Raw genomic sequence first — 19,220 nt, forward strand, 5'->3', positions numbered from 1 at the left:
AACCACATATAACAGTGCCAAGTTAGAGGGAGCACCGGTGATGCTCCACTAGGGGAGACGTGCTCATCATAAACACAGCTTTGTTGAGTGTCTATGCATGTGTTGTCTTGGAAATCATCTTGGGGGTGTGGAGGAGTAGAAACTGTAGAGGCCCTCTGTTCGGAAGGAGCACCTTTATCCGCTGCCTTGCTAACTTCCTTCCGCTTTATTGATTTTGAATTGTCAAGTAAAACCGACAAGAAAAAGCAATAAAATTGTCTCTTCAAAACTCATTCATGCATGATACTGACAATCACTACTTTGATGTAAGGCAAACACATGATACCAGGATGGAATATGTACGAAAAACAGGACGGCATGGCATGTTCACAACTGTTTGTGTAAACTAAGCAGAAACCATTCCAGCAAATAAGAAGCAATGCAAGCTAGACACCACATGAAAGATGCAACCAATATGACTCTGCCAAGTTAAAAGCATCCCATCATAAATGGAATTTCAACAAATTAGAAGCAGCGCATGCTATAAATCATATGAAAGATGCAACTAATATCGCACTGCATATACTAAAGGTGTCTCGCCATGTTGATTGATGCGGGATACAAAAAATCAATAGTTTTATGTAAGGACATGCTTAATAGACAGATGTACTATGTACTAAATACAGGAAGGCATGTCACATTAACAGGTATAATGTATAAGCTAAGCAGACTAGCACATGCAGTTTAACCAGATTGGAAGAATTACAATCTAGACACCATATGCAACATGCAACCACATATCACGCTGCCAAGTTAGAGCAAGCACCTGCGATGCTAGTGTAGGGGAAATGCTGTAATCAACTACAGAGCTACGCTCACTATCTTCATGTAGCATTTCTGTTTCTTGAGAATCATGTCGGGAGGCTGATGCTGCATTCTTTAAATGAGGAGTAGTCCCCTTGCCTGCCTGCCTCGTCATAAGTGATTGATGAGGGATACACAAGAACATTAGTTTGATGTAAGAACATGGTTAATACACAGATGTACTAGTATGTACCAAAAACAGAAAGGCATGTCATATTCAAAGGTATAATGTGTAAGCTAAGCAGATGCAATTTAACCAAATTGGAAGCAATACAAGCTAGACATCCGGCTGGAGTGGTGAGCATGATCATCTAGGACCTGAGAGCCTGGTGGGAGGCGGGCTGCTTCGCCACCATCGTAGCTTTTTAGCTGGCTTCCAGGTGATTCCTATCTTTGCTGGGCTTGTCACTGGCTCGGCCAGTGCCCTGACTAGCTATTTGTCTTCTGGTGCTCACGGGATGGTGGTTCATGTAAAAAAAATATCTTCCCTTATCTTATCGACTTCGGCCTTTCGAATACAAGCTAGACACCATATGGAACATGTAACCACATATGACACCGCGAAGTTAAAGCAAGCACCTGGGATGGTGGTTCATTGCGAGCGAGGTCATCAACTCCAGAGCTACGTTCCCCGTCTCCATCTGCTGACACTGCACCCATTAAAGCGTTGAAACGTGTCTTGCCTAGCCGCACAACAAGCTGGAGCGACTTATCTCTTCTCTTTTTGGCTTCTCTCATGGCAGCAGAGTCTGAAATACCCTTGCATAAAAACACAACAGTGAGAGTAAGGGTGAAGTGTGTGCAGAACTAGTGCACTGTAAAATTAGCAGATAGTAGGTGGCTGAAAAATAAATGACAGGAGACATATGATAGCTCTACAACATTGCATGGCAAACAAAATTAGATTCTACTCCATATGATTTTGTAATATATGAGCACAGGAAATGTAGGTACTCCTCCAGCACACCACCACATGTGGTCATATCTAAGATAACAGTCGACTGAAAATAAATAGGTCAGTCGATTTTTTTAATGAACCGTCCGATCTATAAGGAACGGGCAGATGGCCTTCGTCTACCTCCTGTCAGTAACTATTGACGATCTTTCTCGAACCGCCAGCGACCAACGGCCCAGACCCCTGCCTCCGCCGCCCCGCCCTCCCATCGACCTCACACCACCGCCGTGCTTGGCAGCGCCCCCAGGCCATCCCTTTAATCCCGGCCGACCTCCAGATCAGGCGCCAGTAGCTCTAGGCCGCACACGGCCCTATGATAAACACCAAGGCCCTGATTCCCCGGCGTAATAGGCGTACTAGCGCCTGTTACGCCGGGGAATGTTTTCGTTAATTGGGAATCAAGTGGCCAGAAATTGAAATTCAGGGGGGCGACGGACCTCTAGCTAAGGTGAAATAGTATATGAGGAGAAACCTTGTGCATCACGAGTTACTAGGAACATCTAGTATCAAGAAGAAGCGGTCAACTAGTGTCTTCTGTGGGATGAATACCGTGCAAGCAGAGACGTAAGATTTGCACGAATAAGGGAAGAGGAGTACCTTTTTCGGTTGCCGGTGTGGTCACCCCCACATGTCGCGCCAATCTTCTTGTTTTTACCGGGGAAACCGATGTTCTGGAGGGTGCATGCTTGGACAAACCCATGGCCAAATTGTTGACTGTGTTGCCGTGGACGTATGTCGGCGGAGGGGAAGCAGATCCGAGGTGGCGAAGGACGGCGTAGCAGGAACAGCTCCGGTGCGGTGGAGGGTGGTGAAGTTGGAGCGGCAGCGGTGAGGCGCAGGACGGCGTGGTTGAACTGGCTCGGGTACGGACGGCTCGACCTCGGCTTCAACTACTAGCCGTGGAGGGCGTTGGGATTGAGGTTACGGTGGATGACGACGTCGGGGTATCGGCTCCGGCGTGATGGAGGAGGGCGGCGGTTGATGGGTGGGATGGGGTGGCGGACGGAGGACATCGGGGTTTAGCGGCTGGTGGAGAGGTAGTTTTGGCGCCCACAGAGTACGAATGGGGAATCAGAAGGGTGCGGGGGAACAATGTTTCGGTCTGGGACGCGCTTATTTTTGGCTTTTTTGAACAGAAGATGGGACGCGCTTGTTTGAAATTTGGGGAAAGTACAAACTTTGCCCCCCCTCTTAAATTTTGGACCTACTGCGGGTCGGGGGTAGGATGGTAATCCCAGGTGTCCCAAATAGTGGGTGGGAGCGATTTCGGCCGCGCGCATGTGTGCTTAGGCGCCATTGTGTATGAATGTTTTTCGGATGCAGTTGCGTGGCGTCTAGATGAAGCTACAAACCTACCCCGGTTTAGACCTTTGGACGTCGGGCTGGTAGGTTTCACGGGTCGGAGTTATTAGAAAAGTAATTTCCTTGTACTACCAAACATTGGTCTCACGCAGTTTCGGGCGAGTAGAGGCTCTTTTGGCGCTTCGTTCGAAATTTTGAAACACAAGCATCCACGTTTAGAGTACTCTTGAACTATGAGGATTGACCTAAATATACAACGTTATATTTGACCTTGTATGTTTGAAAACCTCATTAAATTATCCGCTTCTTTTTGAAATTTTGACACTTGAAAATCCTATAACTACGATTATTTTGGAATGGAGGAGCTAAATTTGAATCTATTTTGCACACGACTACATATGCTATTATGTACAAAATCAGAGCAAAGATTGGTGCCCCCATAATTTAGGTATGGTTTACAAATGCCATGATATCAAATTCAAATAATTGAATGGACTTCATGTTGAATTCGATTTTTTTAAACCACCTTAAGTTGAATTCAAATGTATGCTAGTTCATAGGTAGTAGCTATTTATAATGTCCATTGTGTAACTTTCGTATGTATAATGTGCTTTACACACACAACATGAACTATACTCACGTTTATATTCGATTGCTAAAGCGATGCATTGTCTGGAGTTCAAAATACCAACTATGTGGATCAATTGCGTCGAATAATAACATAGACATGCTCAAATTCGATAGAATCTAGATGTCTGATGGATCAATGACCGCTCCTTACGCGAATTGCAAATATCATGATCCCATCCTAATATTTGGATACAATTTATATCTTTAATCGATGTATAGAGCAGTCTTTTACATGTAGTTTCACTCTCCATCGGTGGTCTCTCACACATGCTCACACACTCTCTCCCGAGGTGTCTTTCTCGCACACATGCTCTAGATATAACCCTCCCTCTCTCTCGTAACCATTTACAACTGTTTTCACTAACCTTTATCACAAGCACTCTTCCTCTCGCAAACATACACACGCACAATCCTCATCAACCCTTTCTATATACATGGACCTGCCTACGTGTCTCATGTACGCACATTATCTTTACGCCTGTCTCTCACGCATTGTCTGACACCTCTCTTCCTAATCGACGAGTATGATTCTAGCAGAGCATTCTGTAGGATGCCCCTTAAAGTTATGTTGGATGAATAGTAATATCAGAGATAAAGGGGTTACCTTAGTCCAAGAACCTAGGGTTACAAATCCTAGCCGGCTTTGTCAGTGGACACAGAGTCCTTCACAATTCTGCTATCTTTGTCTTGTACGACTAGTCATCAATGGGTCTTCCTAAATGCGTCACGGGCCAACCAATGTGGCGCAGGACGGAACAGAACGAAGGGCCTCACCTCGACCCACCGGACCTCACGCGGTGACACACCCTCTGCCCCCACGTCTCATTATCTTCTCACACCCACAAATACCAACACAAACACCATACACATAGAAAATTTCTCCTGGTGCTTCTATTCCCTCCCCCCTTGCATATACACACTCAACGGAATGGAATCTCTTGTCGTGACGTCATATTCGTCTCTCTCTCTCTAGACCACTCTCATTTCTCGTGCTATCTCTCCCACGCCCCCCCGTCGGCCCCTCTATCCATGCCTCTCTCAAATACGTAATACACACACATACCTCTCTAGGCCCCGCCAAATGCATCAACTACACATTCACACATGTTACATCACATACCCCATTGATCTAAAAAGCCCTCTCTTCACGTTTATTTCGCATACAACATTCCTTTTGAATGAAGTGTGGCCAAAAAAACATTTTAGAGTTTCTACATATATACAACATTACAAAGTTATATGGAGGAGTACGAACGCTAATTTGCATTGCATGGTGCCCACAATGATATTTATTCCGCACTATGAATTTGTATATTTTTATACTATATACAAAGTTAGTCATAATAAAGAGAAACGAAGAGCATCTCTCTCTCCATCGCATACCCCCCTGTACGCCCTTTCACGTAAGCATACAAAACTATCTCCAGGTCCTCTAAAAGTAAGCCCCCCCCCAGAAAATTCAAGCATGTTTCATCTTTCTCTCGCGATATATGCAATGACGATTATTGTATTTGAAGCGAAAGCACGATACGTACATTGGACTTCAGAATCCACTCATTATGGTCACCATTTATGTTTAGTGGTTATTATGCAGTCACGGGCTCACCGTACAACTCTGTATTTGCTCATGACATGACTAGTTGACCAGTTAAACGCTCCACGTGGCACCTCTAGTGTTGCATCACATTATCTCACTACCATCGGGCCCATCTGTCGACTTGTATCTACTCTACATCTACACTCTTATAAAATACATAAAATACACTCTTATAAAAAACAGAGTTGGTGATGATGGTGTGCCTGCCATCCTGCAATATAGGCCATCCGATTTATATCTGACGGATAGGCAAGAAACTATGGCAATTTTGCAAAAAGGTACCCACACACCTCTCCACATTTGCAAATAAGGCCTTCCCTCGTTCATCCTTTTCTCTCACAAGATAAACAAGTCATACAAATGCATCTTGATGTTATGTGCAACGCACAGGCATCTTGCTAGTAAGAATGAAAACAAACGACAAAAAAATATTTGGACGGTGGTTCGAAGTCATGACCGCGGGCACAACGGACAAGGTGGCCTTGTATTGGTATGCTGAGCCATCTGTTTTAACACACATGAGCTGGTGTGGTGATTATACACACAAGCACGCATGCACACGAACTACATCCATGCAACACTCACACAAACACATGCACCCACGCACGCACGCAACACTCACATGTACATACGCAGCCATGCACGCACGCAACACTCACACGCACACACGCACGCATGCATGCACACACCAGTACACCACACGACCAACACACATTCTCACGCTCAAGTGCTCAACCTACACGTGCATGCGCACACATCAGGCCCTGACAGACACATACACAACTAGGTGATTCCCGCGCACGGGTTGGGGCCTTGTCGCGCCTGCATAAATTTATGTTTATCTGACCTTTTGCCTATGCGAACTAACAGGTGGGACCCACAACGAACATGGTCAATTTAACTAGTCAACATGGCGCCACACAGACTATTTGGCTGGTCAACAGAGTGCAATCCGATGCTGAGCTGTGAGCAAGTGACCGTATAATCACTGCAAAACGTATATAGTGACCGTAATCAGCTTATTCTGAAGTTCGGTGACCGTATTACACTTTTCTCTCTGTAGGCCCTCCAAAACTACATCTCTACACGTTCTCACATGTTACATCTAACAACTATGCAATACAACACTACTACTACACTCTAACACAATAAATCATATGTGTTTTTAGTTTTACTAGATATCATATTGTTACTTATAATTATTCAGTTTGCATACATTAAAATTGCCTTTGAAATGTATGGCCAGTATCATCTACCGTGCGGGAAAAATCCCGCCCTTTCCTGTTTAATCGGGTTTGTATCAATGGATCGTGCGAAACAACAAAACTATACTAGTACTATACAGTACAATTGACAGTTCACTGGGCCGTCGTGTCGTCTACTCCTCCGTCGTGAGAGTGGAGTGCTCACTTTCATAAATCTGCTAGTCCCTTTCGCCAACATGTGGGACATCAAGCTACCGGGTCCACGTGCCATACCAGAATACAGTGCAGAGCAGCCGGGGTGAAGCACCCCAGTCATGGCGCCGGCGTAGTAATGAGCAATGAGGCGTCAAATCACAAAGCTGCACCTTTCCCGCAGTTAAGTTGGAGGGACAAAGCAACCATCATTTCACTCGTTGCTGAATCCGCTTCTCCCTCATCTTCTTCAACTTAACCATGTGTTGCTTCTGCTGTTGTTCTGCCTCATGTGGGACGCGGATCGGCTTGGTAAAGCACTGACACGTGGGACCGCATGTTAGCAAACCGCCAGGACAACGTCCTCCGAAAATAAGAAGCCTAATCCTAGACTTACAAAGGGCTACGTAGCTGCTACGTATACTTTCCATCTAATATATATATGCCCCCCTGATTTTCAGGTGGGGTGGGCCTAATCCTCTCCTTTAATCCAATCAAATAGTCCCACATCACATCAGTTCGTAACTTTACGTAAACCATTACGTGGATGTAGCATTGCTCAAATAAGAAACCTCCCCCGCCATCCGCGCGGCAAAATCACCTCCTTTTTACTAATCTCGATTCTATAATTTTTTAGATCAATATAATTGAGATTTGTATAGATAGCACACAGGAGCAAAAGCAAGTGGTACGGTTAAGGGCATCCACAATATGTAGCCAAATGTGAAAATAGCTTTTGGCATCATGGGAACCATTGTGGACGGTGTTGCCAAAGCGAAAAAGATGGAACCGAAGCTCCATGATTGGTTGATTGAAGGAATAGAAAAATGCAACGTCTCTCCTCTTTCTCCCATGCTTGGACGCATGTAGTACTACAGTATAGAGCACAGAGTCTACTCCCTTGTCCCTTCTATCACAAATCACAAAGCAGTGAGGCGTCAAATCACAAAAGCACGGACGAAGCAACCATCATTTCACTCTTCGCTGACTCCGCTTGTCCATCGTCTTCTTCGAGAAGCCATCTCACCGCATTAGTTACTCCTAGTAGTACTAGTAAAGGACTTCCTGGATGCAAATGGTGTTCTCCGTCGAACGCACTTCGCCAAACCACCACAAAAAAAATATCGTCGACGTCACCGCAATGGGGAAGGAAGTCAAATATAGTTGCTACCTCCATTTTTTTGTACACAAGGCCAATATATCAAAATTACAATTTGGAAAGGGCCACTAACACTAATCGAGGAAAAATTGATGGGGTTAGAAACCAAGCACATTAATATCCCCTGCATGCATGCGGAAGTGAGAAGGTTGGTTTGCATGGCGCTGTATTAATCAAGCGATGAGGAGTGAGATGGTTAGCTCTTTGGTCTTTGGAGAAGAAAATACGCATTAATTGACACGTGAAACGAGGATTTGTATCGATTAAATCCCGCGAAGGAAAGCCCAGCCTTTCTTTTTTAACACTAGTACTCCTAGTACGTACTAAAAAGAAACGGAGGGAGTACGTACTTATCCTGTTTGGGTCTAGGCCTTGCATTGCCAAACTTCGCCACACATTTTTGCCAAGCTTGCCTAAAGTTTTCAAAATGAGAAGGAGGTACACTTGCGCATGGCTATCGCAGTCGCACCGCACCCTCACACGGTCGCTCCTGCACGCCGCGGTCGCACCGCACCCTCACACAGTCGCTCCTGCACGCCGCAAACCCAACCAAGGGAACACACCCTCACTCACACGTGCTATCGCATGTGAACACAACAAACTCAGCCATCCTATCGCTGACACATAATTTTTGTTCATAGAGTATGTTTATCCAACCGCATGTTGGGGAGTATCCGTACGGCCCGTGCGGTGGTCTGTTGGGGAAGAAGAAGAGGTGAGGAAGAAGGAAAGAAGGGTTAGGAGACGTAGGATATTCATCCAACCGCCTGAAATGGTAGACTGGCTCAAGTTAGGCGACTTGCATAACAAATATATATTTGTACATAGGAAAAGATCCATGAAAACAACTACATAAAGAAAAACTATCACTGCTCGCGGAAAGAGACGGCCTCGTCGTCTTTGGCTGCCGGCGCGAACCAGTCGTTGCTGCCGACGTGTGTCTCCACACCGTGGTTGTCCTCGGCCTCCACCTACTCGTTCAAGTGGAGCGTGCGTGCGCTCTGCACGGACGAGAGCACAGCCCGGTTCAAGTCGAGGACGTCCGGTTCCGCCTGCAGGAGAGCCTCGATGGCAGCGGCATCCGCGCGCTCTGCGTCGAGTCAAGCCTCCGCCGCCCGGTTCAAGTCCAGGACGTCCGGTTCCGCCTGCAGGAGGGCGTCGATGAGAGCAGCATCCGCGGGCTCTGCGTCGAGTCGAGCCTCTGCCGCCCGGTTCAAGTCCAGGACGTCCGGTTCCGCCTGCAGGAGGGCCTTGATGGCAGCGGCATCCGAGCGCTCCGCCTCAAGTTGAGCCTCCGCCGCCCGGTTCACATCCACGACATCCGGTTCCGCCCGCAGGAGAGCCTCGATGGCAGCGGCATGCGCGCGCTCCGCGTCGAGTTGAGCCTCTGCCTCTCGGTCCTCCTTTAGTATTGCCATGTTGAACCGCTGGTCCACCTGCACCATGCGGGACTCGGACACCGACACGAAGTCAATGTCCATCGTCTCATACCCATCGGGGGCCTTCTGTGCTGTGACCTCAACCATGAACATTGGATCGGCTTCCTCCTCCTCGTAGCTTGGCTCCAGAGAACTCGGGGATTGGCCCGCCGCAAAGCGAGCTTGGGAACGGAGGTCTGTGGCGCCGACCGCCATCGCGATTTCTGCGCGGTGCTCCGGCGTCAGCATCTTGTAGTAAGTGATCTTGCGGCACACCATGGCTTTCCGGTGAACTAGGGGACGCTTGATGCGGGCTAGGGGATCGAAAGGTGGGGGAATGGGCTAGAGATTTGGTGTGGTTTTAGGGCAGTGGCTGGCGTAGGCCGAGCAGCGAAGGTTCTGGTGTGAATAGTGGTTCCGGTGATGACCGGTCCATCAGTTTTGACTGTACATCGCTCTTGTCGCGTTCGCATTGCAGCCCGACATGCTGGACCCACCACGTCGCCCACGGAATGGAACACGCTTCGTCTTGTGTTTTCGCTCACTTGTGGGACCGCAGTTGAGAGCAAACCGACGTCCCTCCCCCTCCCCCGCCCGCGTCATTTATTATACCACCACTCCCTCCGTTTTATGCGGAGTAAATAAAAACAGAGGGAGTATTACTACGGATGAAGATCCCCTGACGTGGCCGAACCCATTGAGTAACTGACATGCGGGGCCTAGCAAGCATGGGGTCCGCCAGTAAGTGACCGAAAGGGAGGGTAAGGCAGGGATACCTACGTCAGAGGATCCACTTCCACTATACTACTTTGACCAAATGTTAGAGTAATAATATATGACATGCAACTTACACAAATGTTAGAGTAATAATATATGACATGCAACTTACACAAAGCATACAGGGTCTAATGCGTTTTTCGAGGCTAACTTTGACCAAATGTTAGAGTAATAATATATGACATGCAACTTACACAAAGCATACGGTCAAATTCGTATGTGAAAGGAGTTTCCAATGATATAATTTTCACATTATACATCTCATGTACTATTAATCTTGTCAATAGTCAAATTGGAAACCATCTCGAGTACAAATCTAGGAGTACATACGAATCTAACAATATTGATTGGGTGTTGTTGAATGTTGATACCTTTTTTATCAAAGTAGATATACTTTGACTACACATAAAACTTATATGTAAAATACTCCCTCCTTCCATCTGTATAGGGCCTAATGCGTTTTCGAGGCTAACTTTGACCAAAAGGTAGAGCAATAATATATGACATGCAACTTAAATAAAGCATACCATCAAATTCGTATGTGAAAGGAGCTTCCAATGATATAATTTTCGCATTATACATGTCATGTACTATTAATCTTGTCAATAGTCAAAGGCGGTCTTGAAAAATGCATTAGGCCCAATATAGATGGAAGGAGGGAGTAGAAAGGATAGGAGGGAGTATATTGTATGTTCAAAAATGAAACGAACATTGAATACCCTTTATATATGATTTGCGGATGCTATGATCACCGGTTCAAAATTTTGAATCCGCCTTAGGTATCACGTGCCCCCACTCGTTCCCTCTCGATTTCATGTCGAGGTCCGGAGATCTATTGAAAGAGGACTAGGGTGGGTACATGTGAATGATACTGGGCAGAATGTTCAAATGAGGCATGCGGGAGGATGGACTCGACTGGAGGGCGACATGATCGATGGAGAAGAGGGTTGGAGAGGAATGAGAAATAAGCAAACGCCACATGATTATACTTGAACGGCTCAAATAAACAATAAGTTGTCTCGCTTGGCCTACATAGTGAAAGGCCTAATGCGCAACACGGAGCACTGACGCTCGAATATGGCCGGGAAAACAGGGAAACAGACATGTGGGGCACACCCATCGGGACGATGTAGCGCAGACTAGTCCAATGGAGGAGCTGGCCCACGACCTCCTCACCACCGACAACCGTTCATGTGGGTCGTTGGGGCCAACAACGGGGCGCAGCTCCAGCACCGCCTCTGGACACGGAGACCGCGGTGAGCGACACGCTCATATCGTCGCTAGACACGGTCGGTTTCAGTTTGCCGAGGGTGGCGTTAGTGTTGTGGCACGACCAACGGTATGTTTGGTTTGTGCCCAAGGTTGCCCCATCAAAGCATTGGGTAGCCAAAATTTTGGTTGAGGTATTGGTTGCCCATGATTTGGCCGACATTGGCAAGAAAAATGAACTCGAGTTGGCTAGAGTTCATTGGCATGCCAAAGAATGGCAACCATCCAAACAAAGACCAATCTTTGGGTCATGACCAAAATTTTGGTTGAGGTATTGGTTGCCCATGATTTGGCCGACATTGGCAATAAAAATGAACTAGAGTTTGCTAGAGTTCATTGGCATGCCAAAAAAATGGCAACCACCCAAACAAAGACCAATCTTTTGGTCATGACCAAAATTTTGGCAAGGTGCACTTTGGCCACAATCCAAACACACCCCAACACCCGGCTCGTCGAGGATGCACGGGGCGCCACGACGCGTCCGCGGAGTGGTGTAGCGCGGCCAACTGCATCCTCTGGACCTAAGACCATGCCGGGTCGTCTTGCTTTTTCAATGACATGCGGGGATCGCATGTGAGCAAAGGGCATCTCCAACGTTGCCACGACCGCAGCTGACTACCCCGGCACACCAAAACCCTCATCCCTCGCACTGTCGCGCGGTGCGTTCCCAGCCGGCGCCAGCTGCCCGCATTCATGCCGTCCGTTCGTATGTCGTCATTAAGAGGCTCGGTGCCCGAGGAACAACTCCGGCGACTTAATGACGCACCCGGACGCTTGGCCTCACCGGAATGCGCTACTTAAAGCGGCAACGCCCAGCTAACCTCCACACCATAGCGCATCGTCCTCCTACCTGGAACCACATCTGCCATGACCGCAAGCGCGAACGCTCTGCGGGAGAGCTTGTCTTCGGGGATGGAGCTCGAGGTCGCCGCCCTCGCTGAAGTCGCCGCACAAGCGGTGGCCACACTGGCGGCCGACGACGGGAGCACCGTCAGCCACACGTCCTACTTTCCGCCATCCAACGTCCGACACTGCCGAGGTTGGGGACTCCTCCGAGGATGAGTAGGGCATGGGAGGTGGCAGGGCATGGTGTGCCAACTGGCTGGTCCGTCTCCCGTGTTCTACTTTTCCTCGCCGGAGACTGCACCTTCACTTCACGGGTCTTGAACCCCGCCCCCGTACATGGAGATCACAGATGGAGGACGTCGGTCGCCGCCGTAGAATAGGTTTAGGGTCAGGTTTCTTTTATTTTTTTGTCCTATAAAAGTTCGAAATGTAATGAAAATCTGCCATGTTTGCATTAATCTCGGCCGGTGTATATGAACTTTCACAATAATATACATATTGTAGGAGTACTAGCAAGATGCCCGTGCGTTGCACGTAAGATCAAGATCTTGTGGGAGAAAAGGATGAACGAGGGAAAGCCTTATCTGCAAATGTGGAGAGGAGTGTGGGTAAATTGTCATAGTTTCCTTCCTATCCGTTAGATATAGATTGGACGACCTATATTGCAGGATCGGACACATCTTTCTACATCTACGGGAACCTACGAAAGGGTGGGATTACGTAGGTGTAGCATTACTTGTCCTAAAAAACCCAACTAAGCCAACCTCCCAACATATCACATGGGAAAAGACCCGGCCGCGCCGTTTTAGTCGGGATTACCGGATTACTAGTAGTAGTATCGATGGATCGCGCGAAGCAATATATTTTTTTGTGGGGGCGAAGCACCAAGTTTAAAAGGAAAAAATGCGGTACACTCACATCACTCCTGTCGCGGCCGCATTGCACCCCACACACATTCGGTCCTGCACACGGCTCACGCAAACGGAACGCGCTTCGGCTTGCCTCTTCACTGACACGTGGGACTGCACTTGGAGAAACCGACCATGCGCCAAACTCCCCCGCCCACCGCGCGAAAATCCTCCCCCCACACCCAAAAATTCCCCCCAAATCCGATTCAACCGCCCTTCGGCCAACTAGCCAATAATATTCCCCAAACCCCCCTCCCCCTGCCCCCCTCCACTCCATTCGCTCCGCCAAAGCCGCCCTCCCCACCGCGCCGATACGCCGGCGCCACGGTTCGGCGATCCTCTCGCTCCCACAGTACGCTCTCGTGGACTGCCATCCTCTAGCCGCACCGCCACCTCTGGCTACGTTCTTGTGGAGGCGCACGGCGGTCAGCGCCGCCACCGCTGGCGATGTTCGTGTGGAGACGCACGACGGTCAGCTTCTCCCACGGTACGCGCATTCTAGACTGAGGCCCCGTTCATTTCGGTGTAGCGCTGAATGTTAGCTGATAGACGCTGTTAATCTCACTGTTTGCCGAAGTAGTTTACTGTCAATATGCTCTGCTTAAGAAGCTTCCTTGCCCTGTTCTGCACTCAATCTGCTTAGCTGAGATGGCATGCCAAGGCCGATTAGTTGCTAAAATATCCTGCCATATATTTATTGTGACGTAGATTGCCATGGTCTAGTAGCCAATCTATTAGGTGAAATAGCTCTACACCATTTTATACTCGATCTTTGTTGCTGCGATGGCCTTCGATAGTTCGATGGCTGTGTGCTCGGCCTCATTGACTACTGAAACAGCCTGCCATAATTTGGCACTCAAATCTGTTTGCTGAATTAGCTTTACATATATTTCGTTACTTAGATCTGCTTGTCTAAATATCTTGCCATAGCTTTAGACATCGACCTAGGTATTTTTTTCTGGACTTCATAAAAAAGCATATATGTTTTTCCTGTAATATCTAGTAGAAGAACTAATTTGTATGTCTAACAGATGGACATGACTTGGATAACTTCTGCTCGAAGATTCTTTGCTGCATATGTCGAGGGGGTTGAAAACTTCATGAACTTTATCAGAGCTGAGTACGATGGTCCGAAATTAGATGTGCTCTGCCCGTGTAGCAGTCGTATGAATTCAGTTACAAGACCCCAGTCAACTGTGCAAAATCATCTACACTTGTATGGATGTTGGTCACATATACTAGGTGGGTCCATCATGGTGAAGCTGTGAACGTCAATGTTATTGACTACGTGGAAGCAGCAGATCACCATCTTGATCTGCCTGATGCTCAGGTGGAAGAGGAGGAGGAGGTGGTGGTGGCGGAGCCAGTGAGTTTGACCAACATTGAAACAATGCTACGAAATGCTTGTGCATTCCGTGAACTTTCACCTGCGAAGAAAAACGGTGGGCCCGCATGTTGGAACAATGCAACGTTGCTGTCACCCCAGGAAATAAGCTGTCAGTATTCTCAGCTATGGTCACTGAGGGAGTCCTGGATTGGGGGGTGTCTGGATAGCCAGACTATACCTTCGGCCGGACTCCTAGACTATGAAGATACAAGATTGAAGACTTCGTCCCGTGTCCGGAAGGGACTTTCCTTGGTGTGGAAGGCAAGCTTGGCGATACGGATATGTAGATCTCCTACCATTGTAATCGACTCTGTGTAACCCTAGCCCTCTCCGGTGTCTATATAAACCGGAGGGTCTTAGTCCGTAGGACGAACGACAATCATACCATAGGCTAGCTTCTAGGGTTTAGCCTCTCTGATCTCGTGGTAGATCTACTCTTGTACTACCCATATCATCAATATTAATCAAGCAGGACGTAGGGTTTTACCTCCATCAAGAGGGCCCGAACCTGGGTAAAACATCGTGTCCCCTGCCTCCTGTTACCATCCGGCCTAGACGCACAGTTCGGGAACCCCTACCCGAGATCCGCCGGTTTTGATACCGACATTGGTGCTTTCATTGAGAGTTCCTCTGTGTCATCACTTTTAGGCCCGATGGCCTCTCTGATCATCAACAGCGATGCAATCTGGGGTGAGACTTTTCTCCCCGGACAGATCTTCGTATTCGGCGGCTTTGCACTGTGGGCCAATTCGCTTGGTCATCTGGAGCAGATCAAAAGCTCCGCCCCTGGCCATCAGGTCAGATTTGGAAGTTTGAACTACACGACCGACATCCGTGGAGACTTGATCTTCGACGGATTTGAGCCACAGCCGAGCGCGCCGCACTGTCACGATGGGCATGATCTAGCTCTGCCGCCGAACAGTGCCCTGGAGGCCGCACCTGTGTCCGCTCCGACCCCTAGCTCAGAGCCGATCACACCAATCGAGGATGGGTGGTTAGACACCGCCTCAGGGGCTGCAATCTCTACGGCGATCGAGCCGAACACTAGCCCTATTCTCTGCGAAGCCCGTGACTCCAAGGAGCCGGACTCCTCTCCTGACTCCGAGCCCTCCACGCCCCTACCGATCGAACCCGATTGGGCGCCGATCATGGAGTTCACCGCGGCGGACATCTTTCAGCACTCGCCCTTCGGCGATATTCTGAATTCACTAAAGTCTCTCTCTCTCTTTATCAGGAGAGCCCTGGCCGGACTATGGTCAGCAAGGTTGGGGTGCGGATGATGAAGAAATTCAAAGCCCACCCACCACCCATTTCGTAGCCACTGTCGATGATTTAACCGACATGCTCGACTTCGACTCCGAAGACATCGACGGTATGGACGCCGATAAAGGAGACGATCAAGAACCAGCGCCTATAGGGCACTGGAAAGCCACCTCGTCATATGATATATACATGGTGGACACCCCAAAAGAAGGCAATGGCGATGGAGCAGCGGAGGATGACCCCTCCAAGAAGCAGCCTAAGCGCTGGCGTCAGCGGCGCCGCTCTAAATCCCGCCAAAGCAAAAACGGTGATTCCAGCACGGGAGATAATAACACCCCAGAAAGTGCCGAAGACAACCACCTCCAGCAAGATTCAGCACAGGAGGATAGAGAAGCCAGCCCTCATGAAAGAGCGGCAGACAGAGAGGTCGAGGACGATAATTATATGCCTCCCTCCGAAGATGAGGCAAGCCTCGACGACGACGAATTTGTCGTGCCGGAGGATCCTGCCGAACAAGAGCGTTTCAAAAGCAGGCTTATGGCCACGGCGAGCAGCCTCAAGAAAAAACAGCAACAACTTAGAGCTGATCAAGATTTGCTAGTGGACAGATGGACTGAAGTCCTTGCGGCCGAAGAGTATGAACTCGAACGCCCCTCTAAGAGCTACCCAAAGCGCAGGTTGCTACCCCAATTAGAGGAGGAAGCACCTAAACCTACATCACCAGCGCATGATGCGGCCGACCGGCCACCCCGTGGCCGTGACAGAGAGGCCTCTCGGCCCTCCACTCAAGCCGCACCCCGGCGCCGCTCAAAAAATACCAAGGCATGGGAAAATGTGCCAGACCTGCGAGATATATTGGAGGACAAGGCAAGGCAAACAAGATCGATCTACGGATCACGTGGGCGCCCCACGGCACGAGACGGTACTCGTCATGCCGGATACAGTAAATCCGGCCGGGCCGAACACAATAGACAAAGCTCGTTTGAGCTGCGTCGTGATATAGCCCAATACAGAGGCGCCGCACACCCACTATGCTTCATAGATGAAGTAATGGATCATCAAATCCCCGAGGGTTTCAAACCCGTGAACATCGAATCATACGATGGCACAACAGATCCTGCGGTATGGATCGAGGACTATCTCCTTCATATCCACATGGCCCATGGTGATGACCTACACGCCATCAAATACCTCCCACTCAAGCTTAAAGGACCAGCTCGGCATTGGCTTAACAGCTTGCCAGCAGAATCAATTGGTTGTTGGGAGGACCTGGAAGCCGCATTCCTTGACAATTTCCAGGGCACTTATGTGCGACCACCAGATGCCGATGACCTAAGCCACATAATTCAGCAGCCAGAGGAATCGGCCAGACAATTCTGGACACGGTTCCTAACCAAGAAAAATCAAATCGTCGACTGTCCGCACGCAGAGGCCCTAGCAGCCTTCAAGCATAACATCCATGACGAGTGGCTTGCACGACACCGAGGACAGGAAAAGCCGAAATCTATGGCAGCCCTCACGACACTTATGACCCGCTTCTGCGCGGGAGAAGACAGCTGGCTAGCTCACAGCAATAACATGACCAAGAGCCCTGGTAATTCGGATACCAAGGACAGCAGTCGCAGGTTGCGTCGCAACAAACAAAAGCGCCGCATTAACAGCGACAATGCTGAGGATACGACAGTTAATGCCGGATTCAGAGGCTCTAAACTCGGTCAGCGGAAAAAGCCATTCAAAAGAAATACTCCGGTCCCGTCCAGTTTGGACCAAATACTTGACCGCTCATGCCAGATACATGGCACCCCCAAAAAACCAGCCAATCACACCAACAGGGATTGTTGGGTGTTCAAGCAGGCAGGCAAGTTAAATGCCGAAAGTAGAGACAAGGGGCTGCATAGCGATGACGAGGAGGAGCCCCGGCCGCCGAACAACAGCGGACAGAAAAGTTTTCCCCCACAAGTACGGACGGTGAACATGATATACGCAATCCACGTCCCCAAGAGGGAGCGGAAGCGTGTGCTAAGGGACATATACGCGATGGAGCCAGTCGCCCCAAAGTTCAACCCATGGTCTTCCTGCCTGATCACTTTTGATCGAAGGGACCACCCCACTAGCATCCGTCATGGCGGATTCGCCGCATTGGTTCTAGACCCAATTATTGACGGATTTCACATCACTAGAGTCCTTATGGACGGTGGCAGCAGCCTGAACCTGCTTTACTAGGATACAGTGCGGAAAATGGGCATCGATCCCTCAAGCATTAAACCCACTAGAACGACCTTTAAAGGCATCATACCAGGTGTACAAGCCAACTGTACAGGCTCAGTTACACTTGAACTGGTCTTCGGATCTCCGGATAATTTCCGAAGCGAGGAGTTAATCTTCGACATAGTCCCGTTCCGCAGTGGCTATCACGCATCGCTCAGGCGAATCGCATTTGCTAAGTTCAATGCGGTGCCGCACTACGCATACCTCAAGCTCAAGATGCCAGGCCCACGAGGAGTCATCACGGTCAATGGAAACACCGAACGCTCTCTCTGAACGGAGGAGCATATAGCGGCTATCACAGCGGAAGTACAAAGCAGCCTCTCAAGGCAATTCTCCAGTACGGCCATTAAACGTCTGGACATCGTCAAGCGCGCCCGGAGTAACCTACAACAAGATCGCCTGGCACGTTCCGAGAAAGCGTAGCAATGCGGACCCAACCCCAGCTCTCGCGAACTTGCGAAACCAGTGTTGCGCGTACATAACTACGCTCTGGAAATACCATGGGCACAGGGGGAGGGGCACCATTACGGCACGCCCGAAACGCGGCTTAAACCGCACTAGGGGCTGCCGATTTCTTAATTTTCTCTTATTTTCAGGACTCCATTCTTCGGAAGGCTTGTCCGGTAGTACAATTGCCGCACAAACGATACAACCAGGGAAGCAGAAAGCTACACCGCACTATGGAACTCTAAGGTGGTCTCTATAACGAGCAGTATACCTGTTTTACATACCATTCCGCAGCTCACCCCTGGAAAGGACACGTTAAATAGTCCCATTTTTTGCTTATCGCACTATTTGTATCGTTCTGCTTTGATTGCAGCTTTTTTAAACAAAACAATGCATAGCTTCCGTCTATTATTGCATTACTCTTCTTTACGAATATATGTTCATTAATGACATGTTGCACCCGTACACTTTGGTACGACCAATACGCCAGGGGCTTAAGTACCCCACAATACTGTGTGAGAAGTCCGAACACTTTTCACAACTGCGGCACCCTGAACTTATAGCATTATATGCATCGGCTCCAAATCATGTCTTGGGTCAATAGTTGGGTTTGCCCGGCTCCTATGTTTTGGTGCCTTACGTTCCGTTATATCGGCTAAGGTAGCACTAGGAGAACTACTGCGATTGTGCCCCAGTTGAGCTGGGCTAAGCACCTCAGTAGAGAAAGCTAAAACTGACCGTCATGATGAGGCGA

This window comes from Triticum urartu, chromosome 3A, assembly GCF_056163025.1.
Source record: "Triticum urartu cultivar PI428250 chromosome 3A, HENAU_Tu73, whole genome shotgun sequence".
Taxonomy (NCBI): domain Eukaryota; kingdom Viridiplantae; phylum Streptophyta; class Magnoliopsida; order Poales; family Poaceae; genus Triticum; species Triticum urartu.